At 45.9% G+C, this 18,449-nt stretch overlaps 1 pseudogene; it reads left to right on the forward strand.

Moving 5' to 3' along the window:
• The first annotated feature begins 13,567 nt into the window (after nt 1–13,567).
• LOC117510822 lies at nt 13,568–15,117 on the forward strand (annotated as a pseudogene).
• Nucleotides 15,118–18,449: the final 3,332 nt, after the last annotated feature.

Below are 18,449 nucleotides of genomic sequence, written 5' to 3' on the forward strand. Positions count from 1 at the left end.
GCACTCTAAAGACTAAGAGACTCCATTCCCTGTTTACATGGGGATGTCTGTGCATGCAAAGACCAGGAAGAGAACACTGGTGGAAATGCATTCAGGCTTGTCCGGGTGCCGCCGGTAGAAGTCGGCCAGGAGGGCCGGGTCCAGGATGAAGCTCCTCTTCACCCAGGAGCATTCTTCGGATCCATACCCCTCCCAGTCCACCAAATACTGGAACCCCCGGCCCTTTCGACGGACATCCAGGAGCCTGCGCACGGTCCAGGCAGGCTCTCCATCTATGATCCGGGCAGGAGGCGGCGCCGGTCCAGGGGTGCAGACAGTTGACGTGTGGTAGGGTTTGATCCTTGAGATATGGAACACTGGATGAATCCGCAGTGAAGCTGGTAGCTTCAGCTTCACTGCGGCTGGACTGAGGACTTTGGTTATGGCAAAAGGTCCTATGTACCTCTCCTTGAGCTTCTGGGATTCCACCTGCAGGGGGATGTCCTTTGTGGATAGCCAAACCTCCTGCCCGGGCTGGTATGCAGGGGCCGGGGAACGCCGGCGGTCTGCATTGGCATTAGCCCTCGTCCGGGCTCTGAGCAATGCAGAGCGGGTGGTACACCACACCCAACGGCACTTCCTCAGATGGGCCTGGACCGAGGGCACCCCGACCTCTCCCTCCACTAGCGGGAACAATGGGGGCTGGTACCCCAAACACACCTCAAACGGGGAGAGGCCGGTGGCAGATGAAACTTGGCTATTATGAGCGTACTCGATCCAGGCCAGATGGTCACTCCAGGCCATCGGGTGCACGGAGGTCACGCAGCGGAGGGCCTGCTCCAGTTCCTGGTTCGTCCGCTCTGCCTGCCCATTCGTCTGGGGGTGGTACCCAGACGAGAGACTGACGGTGGCCCCCAGTTCCCTGCAGAAACTCCTCCAGACCTGGGAGGAGAACTGAGGACCACGATCCAAGACAATGTCCGATGGAATCCCATGCAGACGCACGACATGGTGGACCAGGAGGTCTGCAGTCTCCTGGGCCGTCGGGAGCTTCGGAAGGGCCATGAAGTGGGCCGCCTTGGAGAACTGGTCCACTATCGTGAGGATGGTAGTCATGCCCTGGGATGGCGGGAGGCCCCTGACAAAGTCCAGGCCGATGTGAGACCAGGGGCGATGAGGCACGGGCAGAGGCTGGAGGAGGCCTTGGGCCTTGTGGTGGTCGGCTTTGCCCCTGGCACAGGTGGTGCAGGCCTGGACATACTCCCAGACGTCGGCTTCCATAGACGCCCACCAGAAGCGCTGCCGGACCACTGCCATGGTCCTTCGCACCCCTGGATGACAGGAGAGCTTGGAACCGTGACAGAAGTCAAGGACCGCAGCCCTGGCCTCTGGTGGGATGTACAATTTGTCCTTCTGACCTGTCCCTGGGTCCGGGCTCCGTGTCAGGGCCTCCCGGATGGGCTTCTCAACGTCCCAGGTGAGGGTGGCCACGACAGTGGACTCGGGGATGATGGTTTCAGGGGGGTCTGACAGCTCGGTCTTGACCTCCTCTTCATGCACCCGGGACAGGGCGTCAGATCGTTGGTTTTTCGTCCCGGGGTGGTAGGTGATCCGGAAGTCAAAACGCCCGAAGAACAGCGACCAGCGGGCTTGCCTGGGGTTCAGACGCCTGGCGGTCCGAATGTACTCCAGGTTCCGATGGTCTGTGAAAACCGTAAATGGTACCGATGCTCCCTCCAACAGGTGTCTCCACTCCTCAAGAGCCTCCTTCACCACAAGAAGTTCCCGATTGCCGACGTCATAGTTCCTTTCAGCCAGGGTCAACCTGCGGGAAAAGTAGGCACATGGATGGAGAACCTTGTCGGACTCCCCGCTCTGGGATAGCACGGCTCCTATCCCTGAGTCAGAGGCATCCACTTCAACTACAAACTGGCAATTGGGATCGGGTTGCACCAGAACCGGTGCAGTCGAGAACCGGCGTTTCAACTCCCTAAACGCGGCTTCGCACCGATCTGACCAGATGAAGGTGACCTTAGTGGAGGTCAGGCCTGTCAGGGGGCTAACTACCTGACTGTAGCCCTTGATGAACCTCCGGTAAAAATTTGCAAAACCGAGGAACTGTTGCAGTTTCCTACGGTTTGTTGGTTGGGGCCAATCTCTCACCGCCGCAACCTTGGCCGGATCAGGGGCGACGGAGTTGGAGGAGATTATGAACCCCAGGAAGGACAAAGAAGTGCGGTGGAACTCGCACTTCTCGCCCTTTACAAACAGCCGGTTCTCCAACAACCACTGTAGGACCTGAAGTACATGCTTGACATGGGTCTCAGGATCCGGAGAAAAGATGAGTATATCGTCTAGATATACGAAGACAAACCGATGCAGGAAGTCCCGCAAGGCGTCATTAACCAACGCTTGGAACGTCGCGGGCGCATTGGTGAGGCCGAACTGCATGACCAGGTACTCAAAGTGACCTAATGGGGTGTTAAATGCCGTCTTCCACTCGTCTCCCTCCCGGATCCGAAGCAGGTGATAAGCATTCCTAAGATCCAATTTTGTGAAAACTTGGGCTCCATGCAAGGGCGTGAACACTGAATCCAACAGAGGTAGCGGGTATCGGTTGCGAACCGTGATCTCGTTCAGCCCTCTGTAATCAATGCATGGACGGAGTCCACCGTCCTTCTTGCCCACAAAAAAGAAACCAGCACCCATCGGGGAGGTGGAGTTCCGGATCAACCCGGCAGCTAACGAGTCCCGGATGTAGGTCTCCATTGATTCGCGTTCCGGATGTGAGAGGTTGTACAGTCTGCTGGACGGGTACTCAGTGCCCGGTATCAAATCAATGGCACAATCGTACGGACGGTGTGGGGGCAGCGTGAGTGCCAGATCCTTGCTGAAGACGTCAGCAAGGTCATGGTACTCGGCTGGCACCGCCGCCAGATTGGGGGGGACTAATGCCTCCTCCTTAGCTGTCACACCGGGTGGAACCGAGGATCCTAAACACTCCCGGTGGCAGGTTTCGCTCCACTGAACCACAACCCCAGACGGCCAATCAATCCGGGGATTGTGTTTTAACAACCATGGAAAACCCAAAATCACTCGGGAGGTAGAAGGTGTTACATAAAACACAATCTCCTCCCTGTGATTCCCAGACACCACCAATGTCACTGGCTGTGTCTGGTGTGTGATTAGTGGAAGAAGGGTGCCATCTAGTGCCCGCACCGACAATGGTGACAGTAAGGCCACTAGAGGGAGCCCAACCTCCTTTGCCCATCTGCTATCCAGCAGATTCCCCTCCGACCCCGTGTCCACCAGTGCTGGGGCGTGAAGGGTTAGATCCCCACTCAGGATCGTGACTGGGATTCGTGCAGATCTTTGGGGTTTCCCCGCGTGGGTGTTGTGACCCACCCTTAGCCCAGTCTCTAAGGACGAGTGCTGCTGTTTTGACCGTTTGGGACATTCTCTCTGTGTGTGCTCAGTTGAGCTGCAGAAAAAACACTCTCCACGGATCAGCCTCCTTTGTCTCTGATCTGATCGTTTTTTGGCCCTGCTCATTTCCATAGCAACGTCAGCAGGGGGAGCTGTCGTCACGTGAAGAGCCCTGGCTGTGGAGCGTGGGGAAGTCGGCTCCCTTTCGGACCCGGGAGGAAGAGGGACGGCTTGTGCCTGACCACGCCCTTCGTCTCGCTCCCGTCGGTGTTCTGTTAATCAGTTGTCTAACCATATAACCAGGTCGATAAGCCCGTCTAAATCCCGCGGCTCGTCCTTCGCCACCAGGTGCTCCTTAAGGACCAGAGACAGTCCGTTTATAAAGGCGGCGCGGAGCGCAACAGCATTCCAGCCGGCTCGCGCTGCCGCGATGCGGAAGTCGACTGCATGCTTCACTGCGCTCCGACGCCCCTGCCGTATCGACAGCAGCACGCTTGAAGTGGTCTCGCCTCTATGAGGGTGGTCGAACACCTGTCGGAACTCCCTCACAAACTCAGTGTAAATTGTTAGGAGCCGTGAATTCTGCTCCCAGAGCGCCGTAGCCCAGGCGCGTGCCTCTCCTCGAAGCAGATTTATAACGTAAGCCACCCGGCTAGCGTCTGACGCGTACATGACGGGACGCTGTGAAAAGACGAGCGAGCACTGCATCAAGAAGTCCGCACACGTCTCCACACAGCCTCCGTACGGCTCCAGAGGGCTTATGTATGCTTCAGGGGAAGGTGGGGGGGTTCGTTGAACGACCAGTGGAATGTCTGTCTCTGGCATTCGGTCAGCAGGAGGAGGTGCTGCAGCCGCGCCCTGAGCATGCGCTTCCACCTGGGCGGTGAGAGCCTCCATCCTACGATTGAGACCAATGCTCTGCTCGGTGACTAAGTCCAACCGAGCAGTAAAAGTGGTTAAGATGTGCTGCAGCTCACCTAACACGCCTCCTGCTGGCGCCTGTGCACCTCGCTCTTCCATTGGCTGTTCAAGCGATGGTTGAAGCCCCTCGGGATCCATGACGCTGGCCGAGAAATCCTGTTGTGAAAGTGTCGTGACACGGACCCACAACAGGGGGCGGTAATGAACGGACAATGGATAAGCCAAAAAGTAGCAATTTAATGTTGTGAATTGCACAACGAAGTACAGACAATAACAATATGGTGGAATGTCAATTATACACAAGGTGACGTGTGGGCAGGCTCGACGATAGAAGACGTCTGGCGAGAGAACAGCTTCCACCACCAACGGATCTGAAGAACACCGGAGCCGCCAAGCCCTGCGCCCCAGGTGGCCACTGTCTTCAGCAGTCAGACCCGGTACTGCTGGCAGAGAACAGAAACAGTATTGATGAGTGCGAGTTCGCACACTCAGTAATCCCACAGTCTGTATTTAGTTAGGAGGGAGCACCTCCACCTCCAATCACACACTCGTGCAGCTCCTGTTTAACCACTTATCTGGTTTGGAGTGTGAGGCGAAGCCGTCGCAGTCCACACCAAACGCCAATCCCACAGATAAGAACACACCACAGGAAAATGGCTGCAAAGAAGTTCAGATTGTTACTCAATGTAAGTCAGCAGAGAAGTTACCTGAATGGTAGTTGATTTCTTGGCGAGGAGGTGGAGTCGCAGTCCGGCCTTTATGGAGATGGTGATGAGTTGACTGAGTGACAGCTGGTGCTGATGAAGAGTGACAGCTGTCACTCCCAGTGGCTCCGGCGCCCTCTCGTGCTTGAAGCCCGCACTCCAAGCAGGGCGCCATCTGGTGGTGGTGGGCCAGCAGTACCTCCTCTTCAGCGGCCCACACAACACTAGTAGTTAATAGAACGTCCCCTCAACATGCACACAACGTTCCAAGGAAGTGTCCAAAAACTGTAACAAGTAAACATTCCTGATGGAAGTTGCCAGGAGGTGGACAGAACGTTCCTAATTGTGCAACGAAAATGTAACCTCCCAGCAACGTTGCAAGTACGTTCCGTGTTAGCTGGGCTGTTAGTTTTTCAGTCAAACTGCTGTGAATTTTAAGTAATTATTTTACTCCTGTGTAAATCTTAGGAGCAGCTAGCATTTTCGCTAGAAGTTAGCTTGTGTTAGGTACTTCGGACCCTCGTTTTCATTTTTTCATTTCATTTTTTTATATACTTCTGTTAGTTAACTGTTAGTGTAACTGTTGTGAACTTTAGCTTAGTACTTTACTCTTGTCTTAATATTAGGAGTGGTTTATATATATATATATATATATATATATATATATATATATATATATATATATATATATATATATATATATATGGGTGATTCTTAGGCTACGGGCACTTATTATGTCCTTTGATCATATTGTATGAAAAACAGAAAAAAGGGGAAATTTCACACTTTTATACTTATGTTTACAATGAAAGTGTGTTAAGAAATTTGTTCTAGTAGTAGACTTTTTCACCTTTTTTCAGCATCATTATATGCAAATATTGCCATTTTGTGCTTGTCCCACACCCAGACTTTTGATCTTCAATGATAAAAAATGAATGGTAAAGAAACGTTTTTTCTAATGTTTTAAAATATCTCTGAATAAAATATCAGTAAAATAATCAAAACATAATTGGGGTATTCAATGTCATACAACTGTTGTGATTTTTTTAAACAAAATGTAGTTGTCCCACACTATTGCCGTAATTTCCACCACAACACTGTAATGTCCCTTTTAACAGTTTGTATGAAATATTGTTTGGGTAGTTTCTATGGAGATGAACAGTGACATCAGAGCACATGTATATAGCGCCAAATCACAACAAACAGTTGCCCCAAGGCACTTTATATTGTAAGGCAATGGTGTGGTGGAAATTACATTTACAAGGCCAATAGTGCCCGTAGTTAAAGAATCACCCATATATATATATACAACCCCTGGCAAAAATTATGGAATCACCGGCCTCGGAGGATGTTCATTCAGTTATTTAATTTTAAGTTATTTATATTTAATTTGGGGGATGAAAATTTACAGGGTGATTCCATAATTATTTCCTCAGAATTGAGTGATTCCATATTTGTTTTCCTCTGCTTGGTCTAAAAAAGTAACCGTTACTGACTGCCACAATCTTTTTTTCTTGATTTCTTATAGTGTTTCTTAAAGCCAGAAAGTTGCCATTTGAAATGACTTTAGTTTTGTGTCATGTCTGTGATCTACTTTTTTGCTACAAAATTAAACAACTGAATGAACATCCTCCGAGGCCAGTGATTCCATAATTTTTGCCAAGGGTTGTAGTCTCTGGTGCCTTCCCTCCTGGGGTACTGATGAGGCGTTTAGCAGGCTGACATCATTAAAAAGGTGGCTGGTGCAGTTTTGTCATCAGCAAGGCTTTAGCTTTATTGATAACTGGCCTTCGTTCTGGGGTCGCCGTGGCCTGCTGATGCCGGACAGCCTCCACCCTACTGGGGAATGAGCCACCATCTTGTCTGCGAACATAGATAGAGCTCTACAGGGAGGGTAACATTGGGAATCTACAGCAAGCCATGGACCAGGTGATTAGAGACCGTGCAAGGCTTATGACAAATGTGGGTTTAGAATCCATTAGTGTAGCGGGGAAATTAGTGCAGAAAATCCACTATGGTGATAGTGCAGTTTATCTGCCAGGGAGGGAAATTCAACAAGTTGAGACTGTGGCCTGCTTCCGTAGATGTGTCCATAAAAATCATAGAGGGATATGCTTTGCAAACTTAATACCCATTACTATATTGGATGATTGTGGATGGCCCAGTGGTTGTTCCAGCAATAGCAAAGATTTCATGTCTGTTACCGACAATGTGCGTGGAATGTCTCAAACCTAAACCTACTTCTAGGCATCTTATATATGCTACTCTGGAACCACCCCTAAACCCAAACAGTCAAACCCACTGAGGTCCTTAGACTGGGTCTCATTAACATAAGATCACTGTCCTCAAAATCATTGTTGATTAATGATTTAATTATTGATCATCACTTAGATATGATTGGGTTATGTGAAACCTGGCTTAAACCTACAGCTGTCCTCCTCTTAAATGAAGGCTGCCCACCAGCATATACATTTAGTCATGTCCCTCGTGATGTGAAGCAAGGCGGGGGTGTTGCTCTTATTTATAAATCTAGGTTTAGCTTATTAGCTGTTGGGGGTCACAAATATAACTCGTTTGAGCATCTGATTCTCCGCTCTGCTCAGGATATTACGCATTGCCAAGGTCAGAAGAATAAAAATCAGCCGTATTATTTTGTCACTGTATATAGGCCTCCTGGCCCATATTCTGAATTCTTAGATGAATTTGATGCATTCATCTCTAACTTGTCAACTAGTGCAGACAACATTCTGATCATTGTTGACTTTAACATTCATATAAATAAGACTTCTGATCCCCTCTGCAAATCATTTATGGAAACTGTGGATGCATTAGGATTTCGGCAATGCATTCAGGATTTGATGCACATTAGTGGAAATACCCTGGATCTGGTTCTCGCATGTGGTATTGCTGTCACGAATACTGACATCATGCCTCTTACATCAGTGGTCTCTGATCACTCACTTATTAAGTTTACAGTTTCGCTGCTGTGTTTAGTGGAACAACAACCTTATTTATCCCTGCACCGATGCATCAACTCCTCAACTAAGACTGAACTAGAAGCTAGACTGCCTGATGTCTTAGCCTCCTTTTTGACAAATACCCAGTCGGTAGACAGACTTGTGGACAGTTTAAACTCAGTGCTCAAAACTACACTCGACATGATTGCACCACTTGTGTTTAAACTGCGCTCCCCCAAATCACAGTCACCTTGGTTCAATGATTACCTGCGTGACCTCAAGCATAAAGCAAGAGGTCTAGAATGGAAATGGCGTTGTTCAAAATTAAAAGTATTCCAACTTGCGTGGCATGATGCGATCTTAGACTATAAGCATGCATTATTGGCTACAAAGCGGACCTACTACTCTGATTTGATCAAAAAAAAAACAAGCATAACTCAAAGTTCTTATTCGACACGGTGGCAACACTTATTCATGGACAACCACCTGTAGCTCTCTCTCCTTTTACAGCACAAGATTTCCTGGATTACTTTGAGAAGAAAATAGATGAAATTAGGTTGAACATATCCCAGCATGCCTTAACCCAGCCACTACACCCTGCTATTGAGGTGGGCGCCATTACTGAGGTATTACCTAGATTTACAGAATTTGACAGTGTCTCTCTCGGCATGCTGATGAAACTCATAACGTTAACAAAAAGCACAACCTGTTTATTTGATCCTATACCAACAAAACTGTTTAAGGACCTGTGGCCCACTCTTGGGCTGATTGTGCTGGAAATTATTCATCTTTCTTTAACTTCTGGATCTGTTCCTAAATGTTTCAAATCTGCAGTGATTAAACCATTCCTTAAGAAACCTAATCTTGACCCTAGTGTATTGAAAAACTATCGGCCAATATCAAATCTATCATTTTGCTCTAAAATTCTGGAAAAAAGTGGTGTCACGGTAGCTCATAGACTATCTTACTGAGAATCATCTCTTTGAGCCACTGCAGTCTGCTTTTAGAAAATATTGCACAGAGATGGCTCTCACTAAAGTGGCGAATGATCTTCTGCTTACAATGGATTCGGACACCACTCTGTTGCTGTTAGATCTCGGTGCTGCATTTGATACAGTGGATCATCATATTCTACTTGATAGGCTGGAAAATCATTTTGGGATTACTGGGAATGCCCTTGCATGGCTGACGTCATACTTGACCTGTCGTTGTCACTGTGTTTTGTACAGTAACACTACCTCTAACCTTAGTGACATGAAATTTGGGGTTCCACAGGGGTCTGTCTTAGGCCCCCTACTTTTAAACTCTGATAAGACTGAAATTATGGTTCTTGGTCCAGAGAGACATCGGCATCAATTTGATGAGTTAACACTCAGCCTAGGCTCGTGTATCATACATCACACTGACAAAGTGAGGAACCTTGGGGTAATTTTTGATTCTGTGCTGTCCTTTGGCCTCCACATTAGAAATATTACTAGGACTGCTTTCTTCCACCTGCGAAATATAGCGAAGATTTGTCCCATTCTGTCTATGGTTGATGCTGAGACCCTGATCCATGTGTTCATCTCTTCTAGATTGGACTACTGCAATGTTCTATTTTCTGGTTTACCGTATCATACCGTACCATACAGTCTAGCATTAGGGCTCTCCAATTGGTTCAAAATGTTGCAGCCAGACGTTTGACACAAAGCAGAAAGTTCGACCACATTACACCCATTTTGGCATCTCTTCACTGGCTTCCTGTCCCAGTGAGATCTGATTTTAAGGTTCTGCTACTGCCCAATAAAATTATTCATGGACTGGCACCTCCCTACCTAGCTGACCTAATTAAACCTTATGTACCGGCCCGGGCTTTACGTTCTCAGGGTGCAGGACTACTTTGTGTCCCTAGGGTGAATAAGAAGTCTGTGGGTCACAGAGCTTTCTCTTATGAATGAATGAATGAATGAATGAAATTTATTTCAGCATCAACACAGCACAGACACAACATATCAAAACAAATCAAAACAAAAACCAAAACCAAAATTTGCACTGTGTGTCTGAAAAGGGGTGGGAAGAAGCAAAGCTTATAAGTTACCCACCCCTATACCAAAAATCCAGTCCAACACATTTTACACTTATACTAAAAAAAAAATAGGACTCATAAATCCATTTTTGCTCACACTCCTATATATACATACATTCCCCACAGATACATACCATACATTAACAAATTTATACATCATATTTATACATTAAATTCAATTTCCTTTTCCAATATATCCAGAAATTAGTAGGTTTTTATAACATTTCTTAAAACAAACTAAAGAACTACATAATCTAATTTCAACAGGACATTTATTCCAAATCTTCACCCCCTTAACTGAAACACAAAAACCCTTTATATTAGTGCGTTTGGGAGGCCTCTTAAATACAGCACATCCTCGTAAACTATATCCAGAATCCCTTATCTTGAACAGGTTCTGGACATAAAGTGGTAAGGCTCGATTATTTGCTTTGTACAAAGTTTGTATTGTGATATAATCCACAAAATCTCTAAATTTCAATACATTTAAAATCACAAACAAAGAATGCGTTGACTCAAGATAATGTTTGTTACAAATAATTCTAATGGCATGTTTTTGTAAGAGAAATACTTGATTGGTATTTGATTTATAAGTGTTACCCCAAGACTCCGCACAATATGTCATATATGATACTACTAAAGAATGATATAAAGTGAGTAATCCTTCCTGTAACAGTGTGTCCTTGACCCTGTACATGATGGCGATAGATTTTGACATTTTCAATTTTATATAATTTATATGCGGTTTCCAGCTGAGTTTATTATCAATTATAACACCAAGGAATTTATTCTCAGTCACTGTCTCTATTTCCATATTGTTAATGGTTACATTTTTACATTTAGGTACAAATTTATTTCCAAATATAATACATTTAGTTTTTCCAAGTTTAGTTTATCGTGCCCCTGTTCTGTGGAATGGTCTCCCTGCATCAATAAAACAATCAGATTCTGTGGAGACTTTCAAGTCCAGACTTAAGGCTCACTTCTTTTCCCTTTCATATGGCTAGCATACTGGTACAGTTTTGTTTTATGCTTTTTACTCTTTTAATTCATGTTATTAGTAATTGGAGTAGGCAGCGGCCTCAACTTTACCTAAATTCTGGGTCTTTCAGTGAAGCTTAGGGCTAGCGGCCGGCAATCACCTTAGTGTTTCTTCTGTTTTTCTTGTTGTTTAATGCTGGCAAATTATACAGTATTTTTTTTGTCTTTCTGATGCCTGATTCTATTTTCTGTTTTCTCTGTTTAAGGTGCAGCTCCATCCAGAGATGGGAGTTGTATTTGTGTTTGCGACCCTCCTGTCCTGTGCACCAACAGCAATTCTTGTATATTCATCTGTGAATTGTTTCTGTAATTTATGTTTGTAGCATGGCCCAAGCAGAGGGTCACCCCTTTGAGTCTGGTCTGCTTGAGGTTTCTTCCTCAGAGGGAGTTTTCCCTTACCACTGTTGCTCTGGGGTTTGGTATGGTTAGACCTTACCTGTGTGAAGCACTTTGAGGTAACTCTGTTGTGATTTGGCGCTATATAAAGGAAAATAAATTGAATTGAAAATTTCTAACATTTTTCTAACATTTAAATTCTCTCTAAACATTTTACTTGTCGAAATTATTATTATTATAAGTAGTATTAGTAACTGTAGTAAAAAAAAAAGGCTTCAAAACTGGACCTTTAATCTAGGGGTGTTGTGTGTGTGTGTGTGTGTATGTGGGGGGGCACATCCTTGCCCCACTCCCCCATTCCATCTGGATTTGCCCCTGCTTTGGCGTTTGAGCACAAAGAATGGATAACATTTATTTATGCAGAAAACATGACCAGATTTACAGGTAAGAAAGTTTTATTGCATTTTCACATCATGTGGTCCTCAGAAAGAGAGTTTAGGTGCATTTGAGTGGAAAATAGTGTTAATTGTTGACACGTCGCGGAGGATCAGCTGTTTTTAGCGAGCAGATACGAAGCGGCTCAGCTCAGAATTCTAAATAAAGGAGAAAAAAAGCATAAAAATATCTTTGTAAAGCTCAGTGCAGGTGTGCTGTTGTCACCGTGCTTTAAGAGGTGAGGACGAGTCGTAGCTGCTGCAGAAAACCGTGGATGAAAAGCTCACAGCTCGCTTTAAAGTGGGCAGTGCAGTCGAACCCCGACCCCTTGCCCATGGACCAAGTTTAATGCTGCTATCGACCCACAGTGCAAAAATAATAGTAACGCACAGTGATTTGGAGAAGTAACTTTAATCCGATTACTGATTTGGAAAGATTAACGCGTTAGATTACTCGTTACTAAAAAAAGTGGTTAGAGTAGAGTAATGCGTTACTAAGTAATGCATTACCGGCATCATTGGTCTTGAAATGAGATTGTTAAATATAGAAATAAATAATTGACCCAAGCTGACAGAGACATTTTTATCCAAGAACAGTAAAACAGCATGGTCCTCATCAAACACGGATGGCACCCCGGGGAGAGATGCAGCACAAACCATCATTAGGATGACCCCAGGACCAACAAGCTATTCAGCTGCCCATGCCAAGGACAACTCCACTTTCCTCCTGTTCATCACACCAGCCATTGAAAAGATCATACTGGAAATGACAAATTTGGAGGGTTCCCGTAAATATGGAGACAATTGGAAAAATTTGGATCAGACTGACGTGCGTGACTACATAGGGCTTTTGATCTTAGCAGGTGTCTGTAGGTCTCGTGGCAAGACTACAGCTACTCTCTGGGATGCAGAGAGTGGAAGGGCAATTTTTCATGCCACAATGCCGCTGAAAGTGTTGTGAAAGTGTAGGAACACGGACCCACAACAGGGGGCGCAAATGAACGGACAATGGAGAAGGTAAATAACAAGTTTTACTGTTGTGAAACGAGCACAACCAATACAACAATCAACAATTTGGGATTAAGCCGAATTCTGCTGGTGTCGTGTGGGCAGGCTCGAAGGTAGGAGACGTCCGTCCGAGTCGAACCGGAACCACCCAGATCTCCTCTGCCACTGAACCCTGGAAATACTGGAACCGCCAAGTCCCGAAGTCCCAGGTGGCCACTGCCTCCGCTCGTCGGATCCGGTACTGCTGGCAAGAGAGAGCAACAAACACACAGGTGTGGATGCGGCTGCACCCAGTAACACGGAGAGGGAAGAAGCCGCCTCCACCTCTCGTCACGTTAAAACAGGAAGGTGAGTACTTATCCAAGCAATTGGCTTTCGGTAGTCAGCTGTCCTGAAAGGTTTAACACGTATTATCAAATATACAGAATATGCTGCAGAGTAGTTTACCTCTATCTCAAGGCGATATCTCGGCACTGAGGTGGAGACGCCGTCCTCCTGATATACCTCGGTGCTGAGTAGAACAGCTGTGTCTGGTGATGGGTGACAGCTGTCACCCAGGCTACTCCCATGATGCGGCAGCGCCCTCTGGTGCCTGGAGCCCGCACTCCAGGCAGGGCGCCCTCTGTTGGTGGTGGGCCAGCAGTACCTCCTCTTCAGCGGCCCACACAACAGAAAGTCTTCCACACTTTTTCAAGAATGCTAAGATTTGACAACCGTGAGCCAAGACCAGCAAACCCTGTGACTGACAAACTGGCAGCCATCAGAGAGGTCTGGGAGTGTCTACCATACTTTTACAATCCTGGACCTGAAGTCACAGTAGATGAGCAGTTGGTTCCATTCAAAGGAAGATTTTTATTTTCATATATGTAATGTTACTTACCTGAAATTTATATTTTTACTTTGTTGATTCATGTGATTTTTTTTTCTGTGACACTCAAAGTCATTACTGATTGGAATCTTTGTCTTTTTTTAATCAGGTCACTGTCCTTTCTGGTAGTATATGCCAAGCACGCCAGCAAAATATGGCATCAAAATATGGGTGGCCTGTGATGCAAAATCCAGCTATGCATGGAATATGCAAGTCTACACCGGGAAGCTGCCCAGTGGAGCAACAGAGAAGAACCAGGGGATGTGTTTTACTTGATTTTATGGTTGGACTGAGGAGGCACAATATCACATGTGACAACTTTTTCACCTCCCATAAACTCAGGCAGCTCCGGAAGTGTATTGCATTCACTGAATAAAAAAAAAAAAAAAAAAATTGGACCGCTGATCTCGTAATTATGAGATCTTTTCTCATAATTACGGGGCACTGGACTGACAGGCAGGGCGCCTGTCAGTAGGTGCAACTGTGCCCAGCCTTGTTGGAGGAGTTTATTCATCCAGGAACAGTTTAGGGGAAAATCCACACTTTTCACATAGAAGTGGTGTGCAGTCACAGTGCAGTGTCAGTTTACAAATTGTCTGATTTTTGATTATGACTCAGGAATTCTAACGCTTGTCTTTACTGAGAAATCAAGATCTCGTAATTATGAGATCTTTTCTCATAATTACGAGATCAGCAGTCATTTTTTTTTTTTTTTTATCCAGTGAATGCAATATGTTTCCGTAGCCAGCAGCCTCTGAAAAGAAAAATGACCATGGTTGGCACTGTTCGGAAAAACAAGCCTGAACTCCCCCCTGCACTCCTCGCAACAAGAGGGACAGTGGTCTTCTCAACAAAGTTTGCCTTCAACCCACCACTACTCTTTTGTTTCTTCCCTCCAAAAAAGAAAACGAATGTGGTCCTGCTGAATAGACTGCACAAGGCAGCTGGAATCACTGATCGTGAAGACAGGAAGCCAGCCATCATCCTGGACTACAACCGTACTAAAGGGGGCGTGGAGAACCTTGACAAGGTTATTGGAACGTACAGCTGCAGACGGATGACTGCATGCTGGCCCCTGGTCATCTTCCACAACATGCTTGACGTCTCATCATACAATGCCTTTGTGATATGGCAGATGATCCACTCAACCTGGATGGCTGAGAGGAAGAACAGGAGGAGGATTTTCCTGGAGCAGTTGGGAAAGGCTCTTGTCACCCCATGCATTGAAAGAAGGGAGAGCCCCCCCACACACACAGAAGCCTCTGCAGCACTTGTGAGAGCTGCTCAGGGAGCTGAATCTTGTCCTGAGCCACATGAGGCTGCAGCTGGGTCAGGCAAGAGAAGAAGATGCGATTTCTGCTCCTGGAAGAAGGACTGACTGCAAGACGAAAGTTGTGTGCTGCACGTGTGAGAAATACGTCTGCAAGGCCCATGCTCACGTTTGCACATACTGTCCCACATGTGCTACACAGAGTTGATGTAGTGGATTGTTCAATGTCAAGCAACATTTTGCTGTTTTGTTATTAGACAAGAGAAGAGAAGAGAGAAGAGATGTATCTGATAATTCACTTCCTAAAGAATATTAAAGAATAAACTGTTGGAAAACTGTTATTTTTCCTTTCAATAAAATTAATTCAATAGTAATTTCTTCACATTGATATAATAGTAACAATAAACCTTTACTGTATAAAAGAAAACTATTATGACAGTTGGGTTGTGGTAAAATAAAAAAAAAAGTGAAAATATTAATAATCATGTTCACTGGTGAATGTCTTTTTTCACTGTTAGAAAAAAATGTGATAAAACTGAATAAAATTAAGTTGATTTGGTGATAACAGGATGTTTCATCATGCAAAATAGATACTGGATTTAAAATTCAATTAAGCTGCTTTATTTTCGGGCTTTGGTGAAGACGGGTCATTTTTAACCCATTGGGTTAATGTGTGTTACTGTCAACAAAAGATCACTGTGTGAAGGAAAATAAAGAAGGATGGAAATAAGACACTTTCAGTTGATAATTTTTTCATTGTTATAAGGAAAATAGTGTTTTCAATACATTTTCAATATATGTTCCACCACCCCACAAACAACAACAACAAACCATCAGTGTTCTGTACATGTCACTGAAATAAACAGGGCATCTGATGAGTGCACCGACATGCAGTGATTGCACTTTTATTTTGAAGAGTCTAACTCAGGTTTGATCAGACCTGATCAATCAGGGCATCTGATGATTGCACTGACATGCAGCAACAGCGCTTTTATTTTGAAGAGTCACAGCACTTATTCATGTTTGATCAGACCTGCTCGATCAGGGCGTCTAATGAGTGCACAGACATACAGCGACTGCACTTTTATTTTGAAGAGTCACATTCAGGTTTGATCAAACCTGATTGATCAGGGAATCTGATGAGTGCACCAACATGCAGTGGCAGCACTTTTATTTTAAAGAGTCACAGGTTTGATCAGACCTGATTGATCAGGGCTTCAGATGATCACACTGACATGCAGTGAAGGCACTTTTATTTTGAAGAGTCACAGTGCTTATTCATGTTTGATCAGACCTGCTCAATCAGGGCATCTAATGACTGCACAGACACACAGCGACTGCGCTTTTATTTTGAAAGGTCACATTCAGGTTTGATCAAACCTGATTGATCAGGGCATCTGATGAGTGCACCGACATGCAGTGGTGGCACTTTTATTTAAAGAGTCACTGGTTTGATCAGACCTGACCGATCAGGGCGTCTGATGATTGCCCCGACATGCCCTGACAGCGCTTTTATTTTGAAGAGTCACAGCGCTTATTCAGGTTTGATCAAACTTGATCGATAAGGTTGTTTGATGAGCGCACCGACATGCAGCAACAGTGCTTTTATTTTGAAGAGTCACATTCAGGTTTGATCAGACCTGATCGATCAGGGCGTCTGATGAGCGCATCGGCATGCAGTGACGGCACTTTTATTCTAAAGAGTCACAAGTTTGATCAGACCTGAGAGAGAGAGAGAGAGAGAGACAGAGAAAGAGAGAGAGAGGGAGAGAGAGAGTGACAAAGCGAGAGAGGGAGGGAGAGAGAGAGCAACATGCTTTTTCTGCTCTGTTTCTGTATTTATGAGTTGAGGTTCAGTTACCTGTTCTCAGCACACATACGAGGTCTGTTAGAAAAGTATCCGACCTTTTTTGTTTTGCAAAAACCTGATGGATTTGAATCATGTGTGCTTGCAGAGCCAACCTTGAACCTTCGTGTGCATGCGTGAATTTTTTCACGCCTGTCGATTGCGTCAGTTGCTGGCAAGCAGTCTTTGTGTGAGGACGTGTGTTGTGCTCTCGGTGGATTTTCATTGCAAGGAAAATGGCAGAATGACTGGAGCAGCGCTACTGCATCAAATTTTGCCAGAAACTGGGCGACAGTTATATAGTCATGAAATTACATGAATGAGAAGCAGTTCACTCGTCTCATTCATGTCCACATATGCTGGTGCGTCTGCAACCAGCCACGCGCACGTCTTGTGGACGACGCACTGCAGGACACTGCGTCATGTGGAACAGAGCTCACGTGGATGATGCGACAGTGAGATCGCCCGCTGCGTGTTCTGATCTGACGGTCCATTTCAACCTGGGAGCAGCCTGTCCATGTGCACACCATGCGCGTGCTTGCTCGCTGCAGCATGTTGCCACAGTGATATGTGTTTTTATTTATGTCCACTTGATAACAGCAAAGAGACACACGCGCATTACAGTAGGCAGTTGTTTGTCCATGTCTGTCCAAACACAGCATGTGGTGTCCAGCTGGGATGTCCAGATCCACAGATTTCCACAGCCGCTTCAGTGGGAGGACACACCTCCTGTCATCTCAGTGCACACACCAAAGCCACACTTTGAAACTTTGGTTTCTCTGTAAGTATGACAGTGGTCACCTACAGTCTGTTGTCGTGCCAAGAGTGCGACTGTCCACATATTTTCTAAGTGCCATGTGAGCGGTGTTAGATGTTTATGTGTGTCACCTGGAATTTGGCTGGCACCTGCCGCGAGAGGGTGCAATGGGTTCGCACAGCATGCACTTTGTCTTTCAGGCATTTGTGTGTGTAAATTGTTGTAGCAATGGGTGTACGAGGCGTTGGAGGGAGGGACGACATTACACAGTTTGCACACGATTCCTGAGTCATGCGCACTAAGTGTGCACTTCGTCCAAACTTTGCACTATGTGTGAAGGGGCCCTTAAATTCAGATTAACCCTCTGATGCATAGTGATCACTGTAGTTCAGCTTGGGACTCCGACAAGGGCGGTCGCATCTCCTCCACTCTCCCTTGTCTCTGATCTCTGCTTTAACCTTCAAGTCCCTACTTCACCAGACTGTGAATTCCTGAAATTATATTGGATACTGGATCTATTGGACTACTATTGGATTAACCATGGAATTGATCAGCTGGTCGCTGAATGCTATTGACACCATTTTTTCTACAAGAAGGTCAGGACCGGGGGATCCTACCTGCCCAGATGGAACATATCCTGTGGGCTATGTTCTCGACTCCTGGGGGTCTTGGCGTATTGCATGCTTGGTGCCTTTCTCCGTTGAGGACATTGAGGATTTATTCATTTTTGGTCTCATGGTAGCAGGGCTGGTACTTTCTGGCTAATGTGCTGCCCTGATCACCCGGAAAATTGGCAAGACGGTGGCATTAAGAACCATGGCCCCTCGCTTGTCCATC

Source organism: Thalassophryne amazonica, chromosome 1 (assembly GCF_902500255.1).
Source record: "Thalassophryne amazonica chromosome 1, fThaAma1.1, whole genome shotgun sequence".
Classification (NCBI taxonomy): Eukaryota; Metazoa; Chordata; class Actinopteri; order Batrachoidiformes; family Batrachoididae; genus Thalassophryne; species Thalassophryne amazonica.